Source organism: Caretta caretta, chromosome 2 (genome assembly GCF_965140235.1).
Source record: "Caretta caretta isolate rCarCar2 chromosome 2, rCarCar1.hap1, whole genome shotgun sequence".
In the NCBI taxonomy this organism is placed as follows: Eukaryota; Metazoa; Chordata; order Testudines; family Cheloniidae; genus Caretta; species Caretta caretta.
Window position 1 is genome coordinate 211,958,165 of NC_134207.1, and position 23,858 is coordinate 211,982,022.

Sequence of the window (23,858 nt, forward strand, 5' to 3'; positions counted from 1 at the left end):
TGGAGATTATATGGAAGCATCTGAATAAATAAAGGTGGGATCATTTTTCTTTGAATATAAGAACCATTTTTAAAGGATAATGCCAACAGTGCAAGATTATTCCATCAAAATAAAGGAGACCAGAATTTAAAATATTGTCCAAACAGATATGCTGAAATTCCTTTGATAAGAGTTCAATAAAGCCTTAAACCTCCTGCATCTCAGAGAATTGGTCCAATGAACAATAAATAATGTCTAAAATCATATGATGCAATATTTAGAAAAAAAAGAGTTCAAAGTCAGGACAGATTTGAATCCAATAAAGTTGTACTATTTTATATGCTACAAATGGAGCATGTGACTGAAACCACTGAATAATTTATCCTTGCGGCCAAGCCACTGAAAACTGATTGGGTCAGCAGGTATGTCACACTTGGATGCCTTAGATAAAAAAGTTACAGTTCTGGAAGTTCAAGACACTAGAAATTATTAAATGGATTCTATTTACTTTACATTTATACAGAGTTCAGATAAGATACATACCAAGAAGCATAAACCAAGCTCTCCACACCCATTAGCTGGCATCAGATCTCCCCATTTCTCTGTTTGCCTTCTATAGGAGGTTCTCCACCTGTCTCAGCCTTCTCTCCTTCATTCCTTGGTCTTCCCTAAATCTAGCCTCTTCTGTTGCTTTCAGATTGTAGCAGTAACACTTGCTTGGTACGTCTTTATTCTATATTCCAGCGTGGATCAAGTTCAGCACCATCCTGCAACTGTGACACCAATGGAAACTCTGTTGTATCTGAACGAAGGGGAGAAACCACAATTCCTTCAATCCAACAGACCTTAATATCTTTCTGCATAGACACTTGTCACCCCAGTACTCCCAAGTAGTAACAATAACAATTTACAAAAACATTTCCTTCCCCAGTTGTAGGAATAAACTTGAATGGAGATGGAGTAGATGGAGTGTGTGTATGCGTGTGCATGTGCAGGTAACTATGTATGTGGAAAGCTATTGTGAGAACATTAAGTCAAGAGATGGGCTTTGAATTCAGTTCTGAACACTCAAATCCATGGCTATTACCCTACCATATAGGCAGTTCCAGTGAATATTCTGTCTCTGGCACTCAAACCTCATGCTATTGGCTGATACATGCAATAGTTCTGTTGGCACATAAGTGTGGAGGAACGTAATGGTCATGAAGGAAAAGAGGCGATCTTTCAGGTAGTTCAGGTCAATCCTATTGAGCACTGAGAATATTAGCACAGAGACCTTTAAAAACAGAGTTCATTAACAGTGCAGAGGTTACTGTGTTGCCAAAATAGACAAACTGCTGCATTTCTACCAGTTGGAGCCATTTCAGGGTTTGATGATGTTTCAGTGATATAAATGAGGAGATGCAGTAATCAAAACTGGAAGTCACAAACAGATTGATCACTGGGGCTAAATCTGTGGGGTATGAGGCCCTATCTACCTATAAAAGGTGATGTCTCCCCTAGAGCTGGCTACAGGAGACAGCAAAACCACTTAGCTTCTACATTCCCTTATATCATCTCTCTAGCCCCACTCAAAGCTAGCGATGAAGGGGAAACATTGCAGTACGATAAGGAAACAGCCCTGCAATAGCTGGACAAGGTGACTGACAAGTCTTTTCCATCTCTAAACTTGCAGCTAGGATTCTATGGACATTGTATTATGGTTTTCACTTGATCTTTCATTTTATTTAATACAAAGCTGTCACCAACCTGTACTGGGTATGAAGAGCACCAGGGTGCTCTTTAACATGAGCTAATTATGTACTCCAAGGATTTTTCAGGAAGAGCAAACTGTCAGTGCAATTACTGGAAAGCCTACCTCAAAATATTTTGATAAGGAGGTGCTTGTTTTTCCTTCCTCCCAAGAGACAGATATTAAAAAAAAAAAAGCACAGCACTAAGATCAAGGGGCACTGTACAAACTGGAACAACTAAGCATTTGCAGGGATTACATATACATACACACTACAGTTAAAAGAGGTTTCAAAACTAATTGGAGAGAGAAGTTAGGATTTGAAGCTAAAGTTGGAGCCGTAATGAACAGATAGATAAGATATCACTCTGCATGGCTGATTTCATGGAAATGAAGTGAAGGAGAGAGCTATAGAAGTAGAATTGGCTGGAAATATTCTGATGAAATGTTTTTCCACACACTCAGGGCTTGCCGGCTCCTAGGCAGCTTGCCTGGTGGGCTGTCAAGGAACGGGAAGCCTTGGGAACCCTTCATCTAGTTTCCCAGGGCTGCCAGTCTCCCTGCTCCTCAGCAGCACACCAGGCAGGCTGTCCAGGAGCAGGAAGCCAGGAAGCCCAGGAAACATGGAAGCATATGTCGTTTCAGAAATATTGTTGGTGTTGGTGTTTCTGAAATGAAGAATTGTGGACTTCAGTTTCAAAGATTTTGGATTTTCGGTATGATTCAGGACAAGTTTTTTTTTTAAACTAAAAACCTATTTGTTTTCCATGAAAGTCTATTTCCTGGACAGTCCTAGGTGGATCTCTCATCACAAAACAATCAGAGCTGGATGAGGAGACAAGATGAACAAAACAGAGGCTTGAAAGGGGAGACTACACATGTGAGCTGTTACAGAATCAAACCCTAGCCCCCTCAAAAAAAAGTCCTAATTTGAGCTATAACATGTAAACGCAAGCTACCTTATCTCCATCCTCTTCCCTTCATCATAACTGTTCTCTGCATCATGCTTTGTTGTATTTAACTTAGGGATCAATACTGTGACGACTAGCAATGTAGCAGTTACTACTGTGAGTGATTCCACTGAGGTCAATGGGAGTATCTGTGAGTTTACGCCCCTAGATTGCAAACTCCATGGGTCAGGGCTGAAATTCTGGCTCTACTGAAGTCAGTGGCAAAATTCCCATCAACTCCAGTGGGGCCAGGATTTCACCTCATATCTTTAGTTTCTACTTAAAGTGTCATGCACATCTATGACATGAAATAGAAATGTTAAATAATGATGTCTCTGCAAAGAGGATATTCAATCAACAGTAAGGGTCCAGTTTTCACTGAGCCCACAACATTTGCAAGTCTTATCAATTTGCATGTGAAGTTCAATTCAGATTTCAAAACTGGGTAACCTTTACAAAACCCTAATCTACAGGTACATACTTGTCTCCTATGTTTCTAATCACACAGGGCTGGCCTTACCATGAGGCGAAATGAGGTGACCGCCTCAGGTGCCAGACTGTGTGGGGGTGCCACTAGGACTCAGAGTGTAGAAAATTATGTCTGCTGCTGGTGCATATGTATTCTCTCTGCTCTAGATGCAGAGAGATGGTGGAGTGCTGTGCGGGAGGAAGGAAGGCACAAGAGACATAACAGGCAGGCAGGAGAAAAAGCGAGGGAACAGAAAGCAGCAGGAGCTGCAGGGAGAGAGAGGAGGAGCCGCCTCTTATGTACCCCTCTAACACCCCCAGGAGCCTGGACTGATTAACACTAGCTTCTCAGGGAGCTTCCTGTTTCCTGCTGCTTCCCTGAACCCACTTGAGGAGAACCGGCAGTCAACTGAAGTAGTAGGAGCCAGTCAGGCCCTTAAGACGCTGATATCTTCCCCTCACTCAGGCCCTGCTACCAGCCTGCTTATTTGTCCCCTTCAACGGAGAGTTGAGAACCACTGTAGCTGGCGCAGAACAGCAGTCATGAGTGAAAAAAGAAAATACCCCTCTAGGGCAGCATTCAGAAAAAGAAAGAAAGCTTCTCTATCTAAGCAGGAAGGAGCTCTCCTGAGATACATAGACACAAATTTTAGAGTGGTAGCCGTGTTAGTCTGTATCAGCAAAAAAACCAAGGAGTACTTGTGGCACCTTAGAGACTAAAATTTATTTGGGCATAAGCTTTTGTGGGCTAAAACCCACTTCATCAGGGTTTTAGCCCACGAAAGCTGAGGCCCAAATAAATTTGTTAGTCTCTAAGGTGCCACAAGCACTCCTTGGTTTTTTTTATAAACACAAATGCTCACAGTGAGCCTTCCGGCCCCCGTGAGGATGTGAGTGGTGAGGCGATGCCTGATCTTCCAGTTAGTCAGCGTGCAGGTGACCTGGCAGCTACTGCAGCATCCATATCTCCATCTCAAATGGATGTAACCATGCACATTCCTGAAAAGTGTAGATCAGACAAGAATGTGGTGGAGGCACAAGAAACAGCTGCTGCTGAGTTTAGTTCCTTAAATCTAGATGATCCAGGACTGTGGACCCACTTGAGCAGTAGCCTGAGGGACTTCCTTGTATTGCATGGGCCACAGCAAGTGAAAAACTTAATGTCCCCCAAAGACAATGAAAATAGAAGTTTCCATCCAACACATTACTGGCATGAAATCCCCAGTGGTGACAAAGTGGAGAGGCCAGGGCTTATGTACTCAGAAACCCAGAATGCTGCATACTGTTTTTGTTGCAAACTTTCAGTCTAATGTCCTAGCCACATTGGGTTCTACAGGAACAAAGGACTGGAAAAATCTGGGTAGAAATCTGATGATTTGCTGCCTTCTCATGGCATGCCAGAGAGCATCCCATAGGTGGAAAGAGCTTGAGATGAGACTAAGTTTAAAGGCCACCTAGATGATCAGCATCAAGAGAAGATTGCATCAGAGTCTCTTTACTGGAAAAATGTTCTGAAAAGGCTCATTGCCATTGTGAGAATGCTTGCTACACAAAACCTAGCACTGTGTGGCACTTCAGATCAGCTGTATGTGCCAAACAATGGCAACTTCCTTAAAATTGTGGAGCTAATGGCTTAGTTTGATGGTGTACTCCAGGAGCATCTAAGAAGAGTCATCACCCAAGAAATGTACACACCCCACTACCTAGGAAAAACCATTCAAAATGAGATCACACAGTTATTGGCTTTGCTCCAGAATTCTTCCCATCTTGTGAATACATGATGCTGCTCTCTGAGTTGGCAAAAAAGATACCTGTTTATATCCAATACAGCATATTGTAGCAGAGAAAGTTGTGATGATTCATTCCCAGCATTGGTGGTGCAATTCCAATAAAGCCCATGGAATTAAGCCTGCTTACACCAGTAATAAATTTGGATCCCCAAATTCTGATGATTAAAATACAAACCAAAGTTGGTTCAGGAGAGAGAGAGAGTTCCGTCAGTAGAATGATTACCATATTGCTCAAGTTCCACACAATTCAATAAATGGAAGCAAGGTTCCAATATACAAACAATTCTCGATTAGCTGGTAAGTGGGTTGAGAGGGTGACAAAGTTCCAAGCCTGTATTAGTGAGTCCCATGCTTCCAGGCAGATTCAGTGGCCTCAGAAACTCACTAAGGCCCCAATGTGACCTTCCTTTCACAGTGTAGCAGCAAGAGTCACACCTATTAAGTTACTATCATCACAGGCCAGTATGGGGGTTTGGAAGGGGAAATAGCCTACAGTCTCTCTCACTCCATAGAGTTCAGTAGCACAGTTCGGCCTCCTGGCTGGATCGAGGCCTGCTTCCCCTCTCAAGGGGATCTCTGTGGAGCGGGGGCGGGGGAGAACCTGCGCCCACCCTCTACTCCAGGTTCCAGCCCAGGGACCCTAATGGTAGCAGCTGTTGGTGGTTTCCCTTTCATCACTGCAGCTGCTTTGATTCCCTGGGCCACTTCCCCCATAGTCCCCTTTTTCCTAACTTCACCCTTATCTCAGGATACAGCAATGCTTCCTTACTTCCAGCTTCTTTCACCTGGACTTCTCCCCAGGAGAACTGGGGAGGAGAGCTTTTAAGCAGTATGAGTGAGACCTTGATTGGTTTCAGCAGTCTTCGTTAGCCTAACAGCCTTAACTGACCCTTTGCCAGTTAATTGGGGTCAGGTGCCAGCATTAGCCTAATGACCTTAACGGGTTAAGTGGCATCAGGTGTCTTGATTGGCCTGGAGTAGCCTTTGTTTGGCTATCCAGGGAACAGGTACCTACCTGCTCATTCTAAGACTGATATACCTGCTTTCTGCTACTCTCTTATCGTTTGACCCTTTGACCGCACTCTTGTCCCTGTTATTCATTAGTTGTCCCCCGTAATTAATTGGTTTCCCAGGTCCTGTGGACCCCCCACTTAGGCTGGGGGGGATCCTTAGGCAGTGGGCGGGCTTTGCCCGCCCACTTTCTGGATCCCAATAAGGCTACTCTTTTATCCTTCTGGTCTGAGTCTGTCACAGAGATAGACAGTTTTCTCAAGATATCTAGAATATTCAGAAGATGAGTGTTGCCAGTGATCTTACTCCATTTTAACACATGAATGAATGGATGTTACTGCTGAACATATGGTAATAGTTGGTTCTTCCTCTTGCTTTTTAGGTAATCTCAATGAGCCAAAACTTTAGAAGCAAACCGTGAAATCCTGATGAACAGAGAGTCATGGTAATTTCCTACTTGATGAGTTTATTACCCATAAAGTGGGTAAATTGGGATTAACCTATAGAACTACACATATACTGACCAGTGTGCCAGGAAAGCATTGCTAAAAGTGGCAACAATTGGTCAAGACGCTGTGGTGGAGTTGTTTTAAATGCCGTTATTCCTTTGCACTGTGCATAGGTTAGTAGATACTAAATTTGGACCTCCCTCATGTCTTCTTTATCTGTAAATCAGTGTAAATCACAACTGTTATGTATTTTCATATTAGCTTTTCTTAGGTTACCCATAAGTGGAACTCTCCATCTGAGTTAGAACTTAACCAGAGGCCAAAAATGATGAACCAAGGACTTGAAATGGGGTCACTGTGCTGTTGGAGGAGAAATCTTTGTGACGATACAGCAAATTGAGGCCCAAATACTGATGTTCATTAAAGTCAGTCGTTTTTCCTGATAAGATCATAAAGTACACAGGTGAGGAAGGCTATGATGCTCATAGGTGCTGGCTATGTTAGCTGCACACTGAGTACCTACACGGAAGTCAATGCATTTGCATCAACATACAAGTACAAGCAGAGTTTGTCCCATTTTACATAATTTATGTCTCACTCTGATCTAGTCATAACTCTGAGTTTTTTGACCTTTTTAATATTTCATGTTTTGAGTAGCTAGCAAGGTTCTTCCCCACAGATTACAAAGGTTGAAACAAGAGAAGAATTAAAATGTCCATTGACTCAAATAAAAAAAAGACAAAATACTGAACAAATTAAAGCACTAATTAATACAAAATATGAGACACTGTTACAGATTTGATCTGCAGTTCAAAGTGTTAAAGTTCATAGTCAATGCAGTTTTATACATTAGTCTACAGATAAGTACAGACTGATTCATAGACATATGCAGAAACAAGCTTGTCTTTAGTGCACATCTTTGAAGGAAGTTGTCTCAGTGTGAATTGGAATCAATTAAAAAGTGCTTATTGATTTCACAGTGGAATGAATGTATAAACCAGTATATTATGGTCCAGATTTATTGGTAAATTCCAGTGCTTTGTACTGCTCTGCTGATGCAAAACAGCTGTAAACCACCTGAGTCAGTCATTTCAGATGGTTTTACTGCTGCTTTACATCACCAGAGCAGTGTAGAGTCTCCAGAAGATACTTACAAATCTGGTCCAAAGTGTATAACAAAAATGAAAAAGTAGGTCAACCACAAGCACTGATGTGTGCACCATTACATTTTGTGGTTTCATAAACATATTTTTGAACTTCATGAAAGATGGATAGAAATCCTGTTTCTGATAAATACACATCACAGACATGTGTCAGTTGTGTAAAAAACATTCTATTGCTTAAGTGATGACAATTTAGTAGACGTGATCAAGATGCAGCAGCTCAGTTTGCAAGGGGTCTCGGTGTTGTACTGAACTAGTGTGCATACATGTGTGTTTGCACACAGCTGCCTTCTACTAGAATCAGAAATGCTCATCTGTGTCATAGGCCCTTAGTGCTAGCAGCTGGCAGAAATTCTCCTTTAGCTTTAGAGGTAGGGCTGTGTGCTTTTGCAGCAGGAGAATCTGGGTCCTCTCACCACAGTTAAGAAATTTGAGTGATGATAGTGTGCAGTATAGACTCAACTGTGAACTCAGATAGCTATGGATTTGTTACAGCGTAATCTACCACTTACAAATTTCAGTTTCCATTACTTTAAACAGCTGTATAAATCTTGTAAATTTATGTTTTAATGTACACTATTCTTTTCTGTAGGAGTACATTAACTCCCACTGAAATCTAAATTTATTTTTACTAACATTAAAACAAAACAACAAAAAAACACCCACCCAACAATAAAGCCTTGCTACTACTCCAAATTGCTCACCTCCTAGGGCTCTGTTGCAGATCACATTTTCAGAAACACAGAGTTTACTGTTTCAGAGTAGCAGCCGTGTTAGTCTGTATTCGCAAAAAGAAAAGGAGTACTTGTGGCACCTTAGAGACTAACAAATTTATTTGAGTATAAGCTTTCATGAGCTACAGCTCACTTCATCGGATGCATTCAGTGGAAAATACAGTGGGGAGATTTATATACACAGAGAACATGAAACAATGGATGTTACCATACACACTGTAACAAGAGAGTGATCACTTAAGGTGAGCTATTACCAGCAGGAGAGTGGGGGAGGGGAGAAACCTTTTGTAGTGATAATCAAAGTGGGCCATTTCCAGGAGTTGACAAGAACATCTGAGGAACAGTGGGTTGGAGGGGGGGAATAAACATGGGGAAATAGTTTTACTTTGTGTAACCATAGAATATCAGGGTTGGAAGGGACCTCAGGAGGTCATCTAGTCCAACCCCCTGCTTAAAGCAGGACCAATCCCCAATTATTGCCCCTGATCCCTAAATGGCCCCCTATGACCCATCAGAGGTGAAAGTAAGCCGGTACGCCCCGGTACGGTGTACCGGTAAGAGCCGGTGCACCGTACTGGGGCAGCCCGGTTTCCCCAGGGGGCAATTTAAAGGGTCTGGGGCTCCCAGCAGTGGCTGGAGCCCCAGGCCCTTTAAATTGCCTCCAGAGCCCTGCTGCTGGAGCCCTGGGGTAGCGGCTGCAGGGCTCTGGCAGCTATTTAAAGGGCCTGGGGCTCCCCTGCTTGTACCGCCCAGGCCCTTTAAATAGCCCCTAGAGCCCATGCCACCGCTACTCCAGGGCTCCCGCGGCTATTTAAAGGACCAGGGCGGTAGAAGCAGGGAAGCCCTGGTCCCTTTAAATAGCCCCCGGAGCCCCAGGCTGCTGCTGCTACCCCTGTGGGGGGGCACTTACCTTACAGGGTGGGCTGGGGCTGGCTCTGACCCCCTCAACCCCGCCCTTTCTGCCCTAGGCCCCGCCCCTTCCGGGGGCCAGAGCTGGCCCCAGAGTATCGGTAAGTCACTGGACTTACTTTCACCCCTGTGACCCATCCACTCCCAGTCTCTATTCAAGCCTAAGTTAATTGTATCCAGTTTGCAAATTAATTCCAATTCAGCAGTCTCTCGTTGGAGTCTGTTTTTGAAGTTATTTTGTTGAAGAATTGCAACTTTTAGTTCTGTAATCGAGTGACCAGAGAGATTGAAGTGTTCTCCAACTGATTTTTGAATGTTATAATTCTTGATGTCTGATTTGTGTCCACTTATTCTTTTATGTAGAGACTGTCCAGTTTGGCCAATGTACATGGCAGAGGGGCATTGCTGGCACATGATGGCATATATCACATTGGTAGATGTGCAGGTGAATGAGCCTCTGATAGCGTGGCTGATGTTATTAGGCCCTGTGATGGTATCCCCTGAATAGATATGTGGACACAGCTGGCAACGGGCTTTGTTGCAAGGATAGGTTCCTGGGTTAGTGGTTCTGTTGTGTGGTGTGAGTTTACTGTTGTAATTTCTACTAGGAGGGCTGAACCGCCAAACCCAGCCATTCAAAATTTATGAGTTAGACATTCCCCTCAAAATCATGAGATTAACTTAAAAATCATATTATTAAAATAATAAAATGTTTGTCTCCTTTTGTTTGCCTTCTGCTTTTTAGCCTTTTCCTGAAACATTAAAAAAATATAAAAAATGAAAGCAGAGATTCTCCCTAATCACTTAACTCCAGGAGCTGGGGTTTTAGAAAAAAACACCCAATATTGCCAGACTTGCAATAAAATTGCAAAAGCTGGCAATACTGGAATGTGCAGGAGTCATGAATTCATATTCCAGCTCCATCTCTCCCCAATCTCCCCAGATACTAGCTGCTGTCAAACTATACCATCTATGGTAGCATATTGAGTGGAATAACTGCAACAGAGGGGCTTCACTACAGCTCGGTAATCTTCCTGTGGGCTGAAGGGGTGTGTGTGTGTGTTCCATGCAAAGCCAGGTTACTCAGAGATGAATTTCAGACCAGGAACACATCATTCCATGGTGATGGACACAATGCAATAACCTAAACAGAATACATTCATTGTGCACATTTCCACACACATTTTTAACACTAGCACATATGCACAAACGATAGACTTTGCATATGCAAACTCATGCTCTAAAAAGTGACTATGTAAAAATAGCACCTTCTTGCCCAACAGATCTGCTCCCTAAGTATATTCAGCATCACACCCACTTATTTTAGTAATGAATATAAGGCTGTGTCTACATGATGGGGATCATACTGGCATAGCTATGGCACCATAGCACTGACTGTAGCATAGAGGGTTTTCTCCCCTATACGAACACAACCTCCCCAAGCTTTCTTCCATCCACCTAGATCATCTACACTGGGGGTTAGGTCAGCATAGCTATGTGGCTCAGGAGTGTGGATTTTTCACACTCCTGAGTGACACAGCTATGTTGATTTAAATGTTAAGTGTAGCCTGAGTTTTTAAAACTTTTCACTCATAAGCCCTGTGCATTTGCAAACATTTGGGGTAGAGTTGGCCTGTCAGTACATGTGTTTTCCATACCTAGCACAATAGTAACCTAAAACCCAGAGGCTAGTGGGCTACCACAGGACAAAAAATAAGAAGAAATAGAATCAACAAATTCTGACAGAGTGAGCTTGATTCTAACTTGGCTCATGTATCATGCGCAGAATTGTTAACTGAGTTCCAGCTGTCCAATTTTTATTGCTGATGCTGTGTGAGCCTGAAAGGACTCAGTTTGACTTGGGTTCCAGATAGAGTTTAATTGGCTGGCAGTTAGAAAACTTTTTTATTTTTATATTTCAGCAGGTTTCATCTGGAAATCATTGAGAAACATGCATATGATCTATCAAATCTTAACACGTTAAGCAGCTCTAGGATAGCTCTCCCCAGATCTAAATAAAAATACCAATATACTCCTTTAGAAAATGTTTTATTTAAGCATAATAGACTAAGTGGCCTTGAATGTAAAAAAATAAGAAACTGTGTGTGTGCGCATATGTGTGTGCAGGTGGGGTGGGGTATTCCTTTTAAAGGAAGCAAACCTTTAATATTTCTGATTAATGTATTGGAATGATTCACACTGGTGGTGGGGGGCGAAAAGGGGACGGGGAGGGAAGGAATAACTACTGCCACTCCTCCATTTATAGCTGTAATTTACAGCTTTCAAAAATTATGAGAGTAAGCAAGTTTCTATTGACATCTCATTTAAAAATAGTTTTAAATGATAGCAAGCCAAAAATTAACTTCCAAGCTAATGGCTGAATTCAACTGAAACACACTGTCTGGATTTTGAAGTGTACAGACTGACTTTTTTGTTATTGTAATTTATGATTTCATTGTCCTCTCCCTCAAATGAGGCAAAATATGGTGAATATATAAATCAATCTGTAATGCTTCATTAACAGTGTAATTTTTGCTTACCATGGCCCCCATGATGGTTGTATCTGAGTGCCTTAAAGTCTTCAATGTGTTTAGCCTCACAATACCCCGAGAGATATAGAAGTGCTATTATCCCAATTTTATGGGAACTGAGGCACAGAGAGACTAAGTGACTTACCCCAGGGCACACAGGAAGTCTTTGACAGAGCAAGTCTCTGGAATCCAAGCTTAGTACCCTAACTGCTGGACCATCTTTCCTATTGAGTAATACATTGTTTTAGGGGATTATTTAGGTGCCTTTTAGGAAATTCCCTCCTCTAGAAATAACAGTATTTACTGTATAAAAGTGTGATCCTGTCAGGTGTTAAGTGCCTTCAACTCCCATTGACAACAGTGGGAATTGAAAATGCTCAACACTTTACAGGACTGGACCCCAAGTCTGTTCATTTACAAGGTTTGAATGCTTCCGTGCTTCTGTTAATACTCTGGAATATGTTTATACTTGTTAATCTGCCAGATGAAAGCGTGATATACAGTACTATCACTAGTCCAAGGATTCTTCATTACTCGCTGTAGGAGACTTTCCAGTCATATTTGAGTTGTTGTTCTTTTCTTGGAACAAATAAAGTTCCACATCTGGATTTTCCCTAAATCCTAAGTATTTTGACAAATCACTTGATTAAAGGCCAAATTTTCAAAAGCGGCCTGAAGACTTGAGCCCACAATTTTTCATGCCTATGGTTTTGATTGTGCTGCCAATGGGAACAGGAACGGGCTCTTATTTTTTACATGTACAACTCAAATCATACACATGAATGGGTTAACTATCTGATTTACGTGCAGAATTCAAGTTTTTGCACACGTAAAGGTTGGACATGAAACGCTGCTAGAATAACTGTAGAAGACAAGATGAATGCCTTTAGGAAAATCTGACCCGAGAGAAAAAATATATATATATTTAGGACCCATCAAGACAGTTGTGCTCCTCTGGGACAGTGCAGATACAAAGGCCAGAATGAAGAGTGCAAATGAGAGGCTGTGAAACAAACTTCTAGAGGAGATTAAATGAATAAAGACTCTGACCACCATTAGGAAATGCTGCAAACAGAGGCACCGGCTTTCTAATTTCCCCAGGAGTGCTTGACCCCCCCGCACGCGCCCCAGGCCCTGCCCCCACTCCACCCCTTCCCCCAAGACCCCACCCTGCCTCTTCCTGCCCCTGCTCTGCCTCCACCCAGCCTCTTCCTGCCCTGTTCCACCCCCTCCCCAAAGCGCACCCTGCCCTCGCTCTGCCCCCTCTCCTGAGCGCCTTCTGCATGCTGCTGAACAGCTGATCCACAGCGGGTGGGAGTGCTTGGAGGTGCTGGGAGGGAGAGGGAGGAGCTGATCAGCAGGGCCCACTGTCAGGCGATGGGGGGATAAAAGGGGAAGCTGATTGGTAGGGCTGTTGATGGGTGCTAAGCACCCACTATTTTTTTCCCCGTGGGTGCTCCAGCCTCGGAGCACCCACGAAGTCGGCGCCTATGGCTGCAAAACCTTTTTTATTAAATAGTTTTTCCACCTTAAACAGAATGATTTTCACATCAGCTCCTTTTATCTGATCCCATTTTAGAAAAAAAAAAACCAGCAAAAACCTACCCCAGGCAAAGCTTTTTATAACCAAAAAGACAACAGCCATAGACTCCATCGAGTTCATCAGGAGCCATTTTATATGGAAGATGCTCAGATACTACAGTGATGGCCAACAGTACAAAAACCTAAGGTACAGGGACATCAGTCGTCTAAAGATTAGTGCTATTGTTAGGGCTAAAACTGTACTGCAGAGTCTTTGGCATCGATAGTACTCTGGGCATCATATTGTCAGGCTAACAAGGTTTCTGATTTTGTTTTAAAACGTGGTCCTTTAATTCCATTCACAGATTAATGCGACTCTCCAACTGAGCATCTGAAGCAGTCCCGACAGACACACAGGAGGCTGTTCAGTGAACAAATACAAGTTGGCACATTTCACTTTCATTTTACACTTGGGCTAGGGGTCAGAGAGTGCTGAGCTGTTCTGTGAGCTAAGTCACCACAAAGTGTGCACGCACGCACACAAAAAGACACACCAGCTAGGCACAATCATAGACTATGCCCTGTATGTGGGTTTGGGGATGCAATATTTTCCCCATAGCCTCACAAGCCACCAGACAATGGAAGTAGCCAGGCAGTCAACCCTGAAGAGAGGCATTAGCAGTTGCACTTTCCCCTCATTTCAGGGAGCTCTAGGAGCAATTGATCCTCCCTGAGGTGGAATGGCCAATGGAGGGCTCCCTGTAATGTGGCTGTTCTGCACTGTATCAATGCAGGGCTGCACCTAAATTGCCTGACCAGTTAAACACTGGATTTGTGTATGCCATCTCTGCCCATGTGTCCATCCTGATGCTAATGAGAATCATAGACACACAAAAGACTATAGGATAGTTTGCTTTTACTGACAAACATCCTTCATTGTCATTAGATCATTTAACTATACAAGGCTTTGCTGATACTATTATTAGATGGCCCCAATTTACTTAGGGTCTGATCCTTCAGACACTTATTAGTGAGCACAGTTCAGTTCCCCCACCCCCACAAAAATCATATTTCCATGCTGAAGTGAGCTATTTGTCATCAAGAGCTGCAGTCACAGTCGCTGGCAAGAATGACCTCTGTTAGCACTGAGACGTAGGAGAAAAATGTGAAACTAAAAACTGAAAAGCCCTCAAAGAAGGGAAAGAGTTGACTGATTTCCCTGTAGACTGAAAAATATGTTGCATGCTAATCACGCTAAAAAATGACATTTTTATAGAATGTCTGATTTAATACAATCAACTCCGCAAACAATTTCATGTAAAAGCAACCCACTGTTTCAAATCTCAATGACAAACTGCGCATCTATTTTAGCAAGAATACTGTTCCTAGCAATGGGAGCACTTCCAAAGGTTTCTAGTTCAGTTTAATTGAGGATAATCCTCTAAAGGGTCAGAGAGTTACCGGAGGCTTGTTTGAAAACAGGAAAAACTTTGATAAAGCCCTCTGGACTTATTCTCCTAACAGTTCTTTACAACCCAAAGGGTCCATGACACTAGCTCCCACCCCCTCATAACAGGCCCCAGGTTTATGGGAAGATACTACAGTCTGATATCTCCTCCAATATCTGTAGGGGGGCCTGATAGTCCTTCTTCCCCATCAAGTAACATCTGGTGTTGTCCCCCTCCATCCAATGAAGGATGGGAGTGACTTGATAGTCCCTCTCCTTTTATTATTATTCTTAAAAAAATGCTACCGAGGTTATAGAGTCAAGCACTCAGAAATTAAATGCCAGAATTAAGGATGCCCATGCAAGCTTAGTTCATCCCCACTGAATTACATGATCACATGCTTCCTCCCTCACCCCAGGAGACTCTTTCTTTGCAGATTCTGGGGGAGGCCTCAAGTTCCCCTAATTCTGTGCTCCCCAGTGTCCCAAACTACTCCTCTAAAGACCTGATTTGCCTGAAACTCCTCAAGGTTTCCTGATTCTCTGCCTCCCTTTAATGGGTTTCTTCACAGAAGGGAGCAATGTGGTCCAGTGTGTCTATTTTTTGGACAACTCAGTTAAAACAGACGAGAAGCAGATACCTCCAAACTATCCTTAAGTCTTGTAGAACAGTATTAAAATCTTTTGCATTAATATGTGACAACTATTACATGAACTGAGCAAGGGAAAAACCCATGGATTTTACCTCACTTAAATTGCTCATTATTGCAAAAAGAATGCACAGAAATACTGCTTTGAGTAATTTCAGAAGATGAAAGAAAACCACTGCTCCTGTCCCTTAAGAAGGCACGTGGTGTCTGAATATCAAAAGAGAAGGTAACAAAAAAGAATTAGCAAGACAGCCAGAATTTCTATTAACTGTGGGATGTTTAGATCTGATAATATTTCAGTTTTGATAATTTGGCTATGTCATTTGTGAAATCTAAGGGTCATTTCTATCTAATATCATAGTATCTAAGCGCTGCTATTTAGGCTTTTGTGAGCATTGACTATTGAAGTCAATGGGATGACTTGCACATGTAAAGGCAGCTCATGGGAGTAAGTGTGTGTAAAACTGGACCATAGAATAGCCATGGCCAATGAGGGGGCGCAGCTTAAACAACGGGCCTGATTCTCCTCTCTCACCAATTTTACAACCAGGTAACTCCATTGACTTCAGTAGAGCCCCTCCTCATTTATACTAGCTAGTGTAAGCTAGGTGAGCATTAAGTCCCGTGTGTGTAACAGCCACCAAGCCATTCCATGACAGATGCCAGAGAAAAAGTATATGTGGTTACCTCATCCCCAACCCCACTATTAGCATGGTTTAAATATCTGCAGTGGGACCAAACCGAACCTGTGGAATGTGCTGCTCAGACAGAACTGACTAGTGAGCTTCTGCTGTCAGCAGTGCAAAGGCAGATGACCTTATTGCTTCTAACTGCTGTTAAATTCACCCTCAACTTGTGTTCCGTATTTCTCAGTCTAATCTTTTTAGGAAGGTGATAATAGCATTCAGTGACTTCATTTGGGGATCATACCCAGTGCTTCCTGCAGCTGGCCCCTTTGCTTGTCCATGCACATTTGTAAGAGCTGTATATTATTCTGTTCTGGATTTCCCTGGGCTTAGGATCAGGCCTCACACGTTTTTTTTTTTTTTTTTAAGAGCAACATTTCAGAGGCTATATTGTTTTATGTGGCAGACAGCATGCTGTCAAGAATGGGCTACTTACCATGACATTTTGCCAATACAGCATGTGGAGCTAATGTTATCATAGGGTCCTATGATTATTTGTAATAACTGTACTCCCCCTTGCCTCCCAGGATTAGTAAAACCCCATTTATTCCTCCCTCCTAAGGGATTCTGTTGTCTACTTTTAGATCAATGTGCCCCCTGGGTCCAATGTCACCATATTTTCAGGTTCAACTGGGAAATTACTAAGGGCTAGTCTACACTACCACTTAAGTTGATGTAACTTAAGTCACTAAGGGGGGTGAAAAAGCCACCCCCCTGAGTGACACAAGTTACATCGACCTAAGCGCTGTCCACACCAGCACTCAGTCAATGAGAGACGCTCTCCTGCCAGCATAACTTCTGCCTCTCGCTGAGGTGGCATAATTATGCTGAAGGGAGAGCGCTCTCCTCTTGGCATAGCGTGTCTTCACCAGACGGGCTACAACTACTCAGCTGCATCAGTGGGGTAATGCGATAGAGTAGACTAGCCTTAAGTGATGAGAGGTTTTGTGACAGGGTTGGAGGGACCCCATCTAGTGCGGGGCAAGTGTGCCTCATCTCCCTTAGGTATAAGCGTGCAGGGTATATGTCACCTGCGTCTATGTCTCCATAACCAGAGTCAATATACTCGCCTCTATTAGCAGGGAAATGAGGTCTAATGGCCGAAGTCAATGTATTAGCCCTGCTCAGCGGGGCAGTATGGCTCAATGGCCAGAGTCAATAGATCCTCCCTCTTGGCAGGGCAGTAAGGCCTTGCGGCCAGGGTCAATGGATTTGCCCCAGTTTGCCAGGCCGCAAGGCCTGGGGACCAAAGTCACTGTATCTGCCGCTGTTAGCAGGGAAGGGTGGCACAGGGGCCACAGTCAATGGATTTACCCCATTCGCAGGGCAGTATGGCCCAAAGGCCAAGTGGCCTCAGTCTGGATAGGGGGCCACCACACCCAGAAAGGGAGATAGTGGTGCCCAGGTAGGGGGACCCAGGCCCTCCCTCTCCACTGGGCCCCAGCCCAGGGCCCTGGTAGTGGCAGGAGCATGTGCCACCAAGTCAGCAGGGGGCAGGGGAGAATCCAACCAAAACACACTGACTCCATACTCCAGTTCACTAGCCACCGGGCCACTATTTGTCTCCCCTCGGCTTCTTCCTACCATGTTTCTTGCCGCTGCGGTCTGGATATCTTGGCTGTCTCTGGGTTCCCTGGGCTGTGCTGTCCACAGCAACTCTAGACTCTTCAGAGCCTCTGTGGGTAGCCTAGCATCGACCTGGGTTGTAACATCTCCAGCTCCTATGGCATCGGGCTTTGGCTTATCAATGGCTGGAGCCTGCAGCATGCCTCCTTACCCTCTGGCAGCCAGCCCCAACTGAGCGGAGCTGCTCCCTTTTATACTGGTGCATTTGGAGCATGCCCAGTAAAGTTGAGGCTGCATGGCTTCCTCAGCCCACAATGTAGGGTTAACCCCCCTCAGTCCAGCGTGGGGTGAGTGCGCCCTATCATAGGTTTCCTTAACATGAAAATCACAGAACAGTTTTACAGTGGCATTATTCTGATTAAGTGCTGCTGAAGTCTGGTGTGCTTTTACTTGCTGAGAGGTGGGTGCAGAGGTGGAACTTTGAAAAGATTAAGTCAGATAACTTCCTAGAAACGTTTCCTTAAAGCATAAACTTCAAACATTTCAAGACTGATATGTAAAAACAATTCTAGTGGGCAATTTTCACAGTAGCAGTTATCTTCCCAGCACCCCTTGAAATTCAATAGGAGATAGATGCCCAACTGATGTATGTGCCTTTGAAAATCTCCCCACTAATTACTGGCTTTCCTGAAGGTACACAACACAGGCAACTTCATTTAATCAGCCCTGGTAGTAACATCTGTTTTATGTCTTTTTTCTTACCACTGAGCGGTTTTCTCCTCCTGCTGCTAGAGCCTGATCCTTTGCAGCCAGGTCCTTTCTCCAAAACACTGTCTGAACTGACTGTCTGAACTCAGTGCGTGTGTCCGCCTGGACCCAGGCTTTATGCTGGCTATCCTGGGCCTACAGTTAGGTGTCACTGTATGTCAATCAGGTTCTTGGCCTGGTAACTCTGCCTCCTTCTCCCTGGCCTAGTCCTCACAGGCTGTCCATGTCTCAAGCGTACAGGTTAGACAGACCTTTGGAGTCCGTGCAGCCTCACTCCTTTCTGAAGGCTCCAGATAAACTTCCAGTGTCACCAAACAAACATTTCACTTTGTCATTTTCCCCCCAGCCATTGCTTCTGAGCTGGTGCCTCTGGGAGCTGCTTCTAACAGACCTTCTAATGGCAGGCAGCTATATAACTAAATTCCATTGTTTACCAAAGTTAGATGCTCTCTATGCCAGTCTATCACTGATTTTCTCTAAGAGCCATAAGCTACAATCATGTTTTATGCATTGCATTATTTTCTCTGACTTCAAGTGAAGTTCTGTGCCTGAAATGCTGGCAGGATATGGCTCTGTGATACTTGCACTGCTTTGTATTAAATGGCCCAAACTTGCCAGGTTGCCCTATTCATGTGACAAACCTCAGTAATGTCAATAGGACTATTTGAGCTAGTGAGGATTTGGCCCTAATTTTGTAAACAGATTACTTAAATTCAGTGACGTAGCGATTAGAAGGTAAATTTATCATCTATATTGTACACTTTGAAATAATAAAAAAATCAAAATAAAACCCTTTTCTATTTGGAAAATTCTAAAATGTTTTAGAAAGTGTTACCTCAACTTTTCATTCATGTTATTATTTAATTCTACATCTAGTCACCAGCATGAATCCTTCATTTATAATATATATTGATTTGTTGACTAAAATACAAAATACATTTTTAATATAGTTTCCTTTCTTTGAAACTGTATTTCACTTACTTGGGTCTGCAGAAATCCACACTCTTTTCAGCTGATCAAGTGTAATGTGTTCCAACCCTTGTATTTCATAGAGGAATATTTCTGTCTCCATAGGAAAAAGCTGGCAAGGTAGTAACCTCTGGAGCAGAATTTATCCTACTATAAAACCAATGTGAGGTTCCAGCATTTTTGTATGTGTATAATAAAGCCCTTTTATAGCAGCTTTTTTTATTGCAAAGCTTTTAAGATACAAATCACTGATGTTTTGTCAATGGAAATAATTGTAAAAGACATTATAGCCTCTCTTTTAAAAGTGGGTCTGTTAACCCCAATTTCCACTATTTATATACAGATCACATTCAATAATCTCAAGATTCAAATAATTCTGAATATAACTCATGAAAGATAAACATCACTTCACATCTTCTGTGCAACATTCCACGTGGCATCTATTACAGTGTATTAAAATACTGACAATTTTTCAACAATATTGAATCTCAGCCCTTTAATTCTGTTTGAATACCCCAATTCAGGAAAGCACATACTTAACTTTAATCACTTACTTATGTTTAAAGTTAAGGAAACACTTAAGTACTTTCCTGAATCCGGGCCTAAAGGAAAAGGAAATGAACCATATAGTACACAAGTGAATTAAACTAATTGCTAATGGAACTCGGTACTGAAAAAAAATGGATAAAAGCATATTTATGCTATCCCATATTGATAAAACCATTACATCATTAAGGTGTGCAGGTAAAATATTAAAGATGTTGAAATGCCTGCTCATGCTATAAAATAACTTAACAGTAGATAGCTGAAAAACCTAAGCATATGTGGTTAGAATTTTATTGTGATTTTTAATGTATAGAACGTTATTTTTCCCTTTCTACGGTATTATACAGGGGCCTCTGAACTTCTGCTCTGTGATGGTTCACTGAACTAGGGACCATTTTTTAGTGAAATGAAAGAAGAAGAGAAGAGGTGAGGGTGAATTATGTTTTAGTCAGGAAAAAATAAATGCTACTCTTTTGTTTTTTACTTTTCTAATTAGATAAAATAATTTTTCACAGTGTTTGTGTATCTCAGATGCATCAGTATTTCTGCTGAAGTTCAGTGCTATAAATGCACATTTCCCTTCTGGCTGTATTGCCCTTTCTGATGAAGATGAACCTGAGACATTCAGCTGTGCATTACCAAACAGAGTTTGTTTTCTTCAGATCTTGCTCTTTTCCTAGTTTCACGATTTTCAGGAACAATAAAAATGAATACAATTAGAGGAAGCTGGCACTTCAGTGAACGCGTGGGGGTATAAAATTTGGAAATACAGAACTGAGAGGAAGGTTGATTTTAGATTGGATTTAGAAAATCTGGATTCAGTTCCTCAGCTCTGCTACCAACTTTCTGTGTGACCTTGAGTAAGTCACTTTAATCATAGAGCTGGTCAAAAAAATTCTATCAAAATTTTTATTTTTTAAAAGTGCTTACATAAAAATGTGAATAAAATCGATTGTCATCATTTCTGCCCACTTGTGGACTAGTAGGCTCTAAAGTTTTACATTGTTTTATTCTGGAATGCAAGTTTTTTGTACATAATTCTATATTTGTAAATTCAACTTTCATGATAAAGAGATTGCACTACAGTACTTGTATGAGGTGAATTGAAAAATACTAGTTCTTTTGTTTTTTACAGCGCAAATATTTGTAATAAAAATAAATATAAAGTGAGCACTGTAGCCTTTGTATTCTGTGCTGTAATTGAAAGCAATATATTTGAAAATATATATAACATCCAAAATATTTAAATACATGGTATTCTATTATTGTTTAACAGTGCAATTAATCACCATTATTTTTTTAATTGCTTGACAGCCCTAATTTCTACTGGGGGTTCCTGCACCCTTTAAGACTGGCCTTCAATGGACCATCAGTGAGGGACTCCTGCTTTCCACCTGCACAAGGTACACAGAGGCCGGAGGTTTCCCCCACAGCTCCTTCTTGGCCCATTGATCATCACACCAATCATATCCCATAGGTCTTTTTTCCAGTTTACTTTGCTTCTGGCTTGTATCGACCCCCATGAATTGTCCCCCTAGAGCCACAATCTCAGGATCCCTCTCTTCTCCTTGTTTACCTTGCCCCTGGTTCAAGACTCTTGGGGGTATGTTCACTCACCAAGGCTTCCTCTTTCTCTTCAGTTTGTTCTGCATCCTGTGCCTTGTCTGTGGCTTACTCCTCCTTGGAGTCAGTCAAGCCTCTGCCCTCCTTCTCCTCTAGGTGTCCCTGGTCTAGCACTGCCTGCTTCACTGCCCCCTACTTGAACTGTTCTCTTCCCCACAAGTCCTCCAGTATGTCGGTTTTCTCCAGGCTTGTTACACTAGACCTAGGGTCATTACACATTGAACTGCAGTGACCAGGGTACTACCACTTCTAGTGCCCTGTCACAGTCCTATAGCAAGAAATGTCTACAAAAAGGAGATTTTAATGAAAAACATCCTCTATGATCCAAAATGTAGTCTGATGCCATGTTACGCAGCCTTGATTGATTTGTGTGTGTGAGTTTTCTAGAAATGGGTGGTTTATTTGCAACGTTTTAAGAAAAACTTACAACCCTTTTTATTTGTTGTTGTCACCAGAAATCCAACTCGCCTGGGCAAAATTACCACTGGTGTAAAACATCTGAAGTCAGTGCGACAAGCAGCATCAAGGCTGAATCTGGCTCAGTCTCAATTCCATCAGCCCTGAGTAATAACATCTTTCTCACTTTCTCTCTGCAGGGCTTATGCTGTTCTTTTGAAAAATCATTTAAAAAATGCCAAGATAATTGTATTCTACACTTCAAGACGTTAGCTTCAGAGATCACAGATTACATTGTTTTGTTGTAAAATGTTCCCTGAAACCACCCATGTCATTTAATAAACAAAATTCAATGTACCTAATTATTTATTTTTATCCCTCTCCTGTGGGTGTCTACAGAAATAAATCAATCTCAAAATGAAGACAACACACTAACAAGTGTCACTTCTCACTAAAGGCAATGGGAATTGAAAGCACCCAGCACCTGGCAGGAAGTGCTCAGCAGTTCACAGAATTATCCCCATAACTTCCTTACATAGGTCCTCCAAAACATGCCACTCTCAATTAATAAAGACCAATACGTACATAAGTTCATTTTGGTAGATGTCATACATTTAAAAGTACAATGAAATATAGAACATCGCACCAATAGATACCTGTATACTATCCTAGGGAACCACTTTAAGGATTTCAGACAATATTTCCAGCACAATTTTGTTTGGCCTTTGTCACTGTCAGGGTTCCTTCCCCACTCTGAACTCTAGGGTACAGATGTGGGGAGCTGCATGAAAGACCCCCTAATCTTATTCTTACCAGCTTAGGTTAAAAACCTCCCCAAGCTACAAACTTTGCCTTGTCCTTGAACAGTATGCTGCCACCACCAAGCGTTTTAAACAAAGAACAAGGAAAGAGCCCACTTGGAGACGTCTTCCCCCAAAATATCCCCCCAAGCCCTACACCCCCTCTCCTGGGAAAGGCTTGATAATAATCCTCACCAATTTGTAGAGGTGAACACAGACCCAAACCCTTGGATCTTAAGAACAATGAAAAATCAATCAGGTGCTTAAAAGAAGAATTTTAATTAAAGAAAAGGTCAAAGAATCACCTCTGCAAAATCAGGACGGAAAATACTTTACAGGGTATTCAGATTCAAAACACAGAGGATCTCCCTCTGGGCAAAACCTTAAAGTTACAGAAAAAAGGAATAAACCTCCCTCTTAACACAGGGAAAATTCACATAAAACAAAAGATAAACTAATCCGCCTTGCCTGGCTTACCTATACTGGTTGCAATATTGGAGACTGGGATTAGGATGGGTTGGAGAAGATGGATTTCTGTCTGGCCTCTCTCAGTCCCAAGAGAGAACTAACACGTAAACAAAGAGCACAAACAAAAGTCTTTCCCTGCCCCAAGATTTGAAAGTATCTTGTTCCCTTATTGGTCCTTTGGGTCAGGTGCCAGCCAGGTTAGCTGAGCTTCTTAACCCTTTACAGGTAACAGGATGTTGCCTCTGGCCAGGAGGGATTTTATAGCACTGTATACAGAAAGGTGGTTACCCTTCCCTTTATATTTATGACAGTCACGCTGTACAATAACAATTGTCCTCTGTAGTCTTGAGTAGTTGCATAAAAAAAGTTTCACTATATTTATATTTTCTTTCCCAGAATCTCCCTTATAGTCCCTTTAAATTCTCCCTTTAAATTCATGATTCTCCTTCTCTTTCTCCTCCTCCTTCTTCAATTTGTTCTAGAAGCAAAAAAGCTGGCCTAATAACCCACCCCATAGCCATTTCAGACTTTTAGTATACATATGGGGACTGAACTGGCACAAGAACATAAGAAGGCCATACTGGGTCAGACCAAAGGTTCAACTAGACCAGTATCCTGTCTTCTGACAGTGGCCAATGCCAGGTGCCCCAGAGGGAATGAACAGAACAGGTAATCATCAAGTGCTCCATTCCCTGTCACCCA

At 42.4% G+C, this 23,858-nt stretch overlaps 1 long non-coding RNA gene across 1 annotated transcript in view; it reads left to right on the top strand.

The window, feature by feature from the left end:
• Positions 1–22,938, top strand: part of LOC142071182 (uncharacterized) — a 59,370-nt gene extending 36,432 nt beyond the window's left edge. The window contains exons 2-5 of the long non-coding RNA XR_012667223.1: positions 13,603–13,679; positions 20,217–20,295; positions 21,184–21,272; positions 22,089–22,938. This is a non-coding gene — a long non-coding RNA (uncharacterized LOC142071182). The remainder of the gene's footprint in view (positions 1–13,602; positions 13,680–20,216; positions 20,296–21,183; positions 21,273–22,088) is intronic.
• Positions 22,939–23,858: the final 920 nt, after the last annotated feature.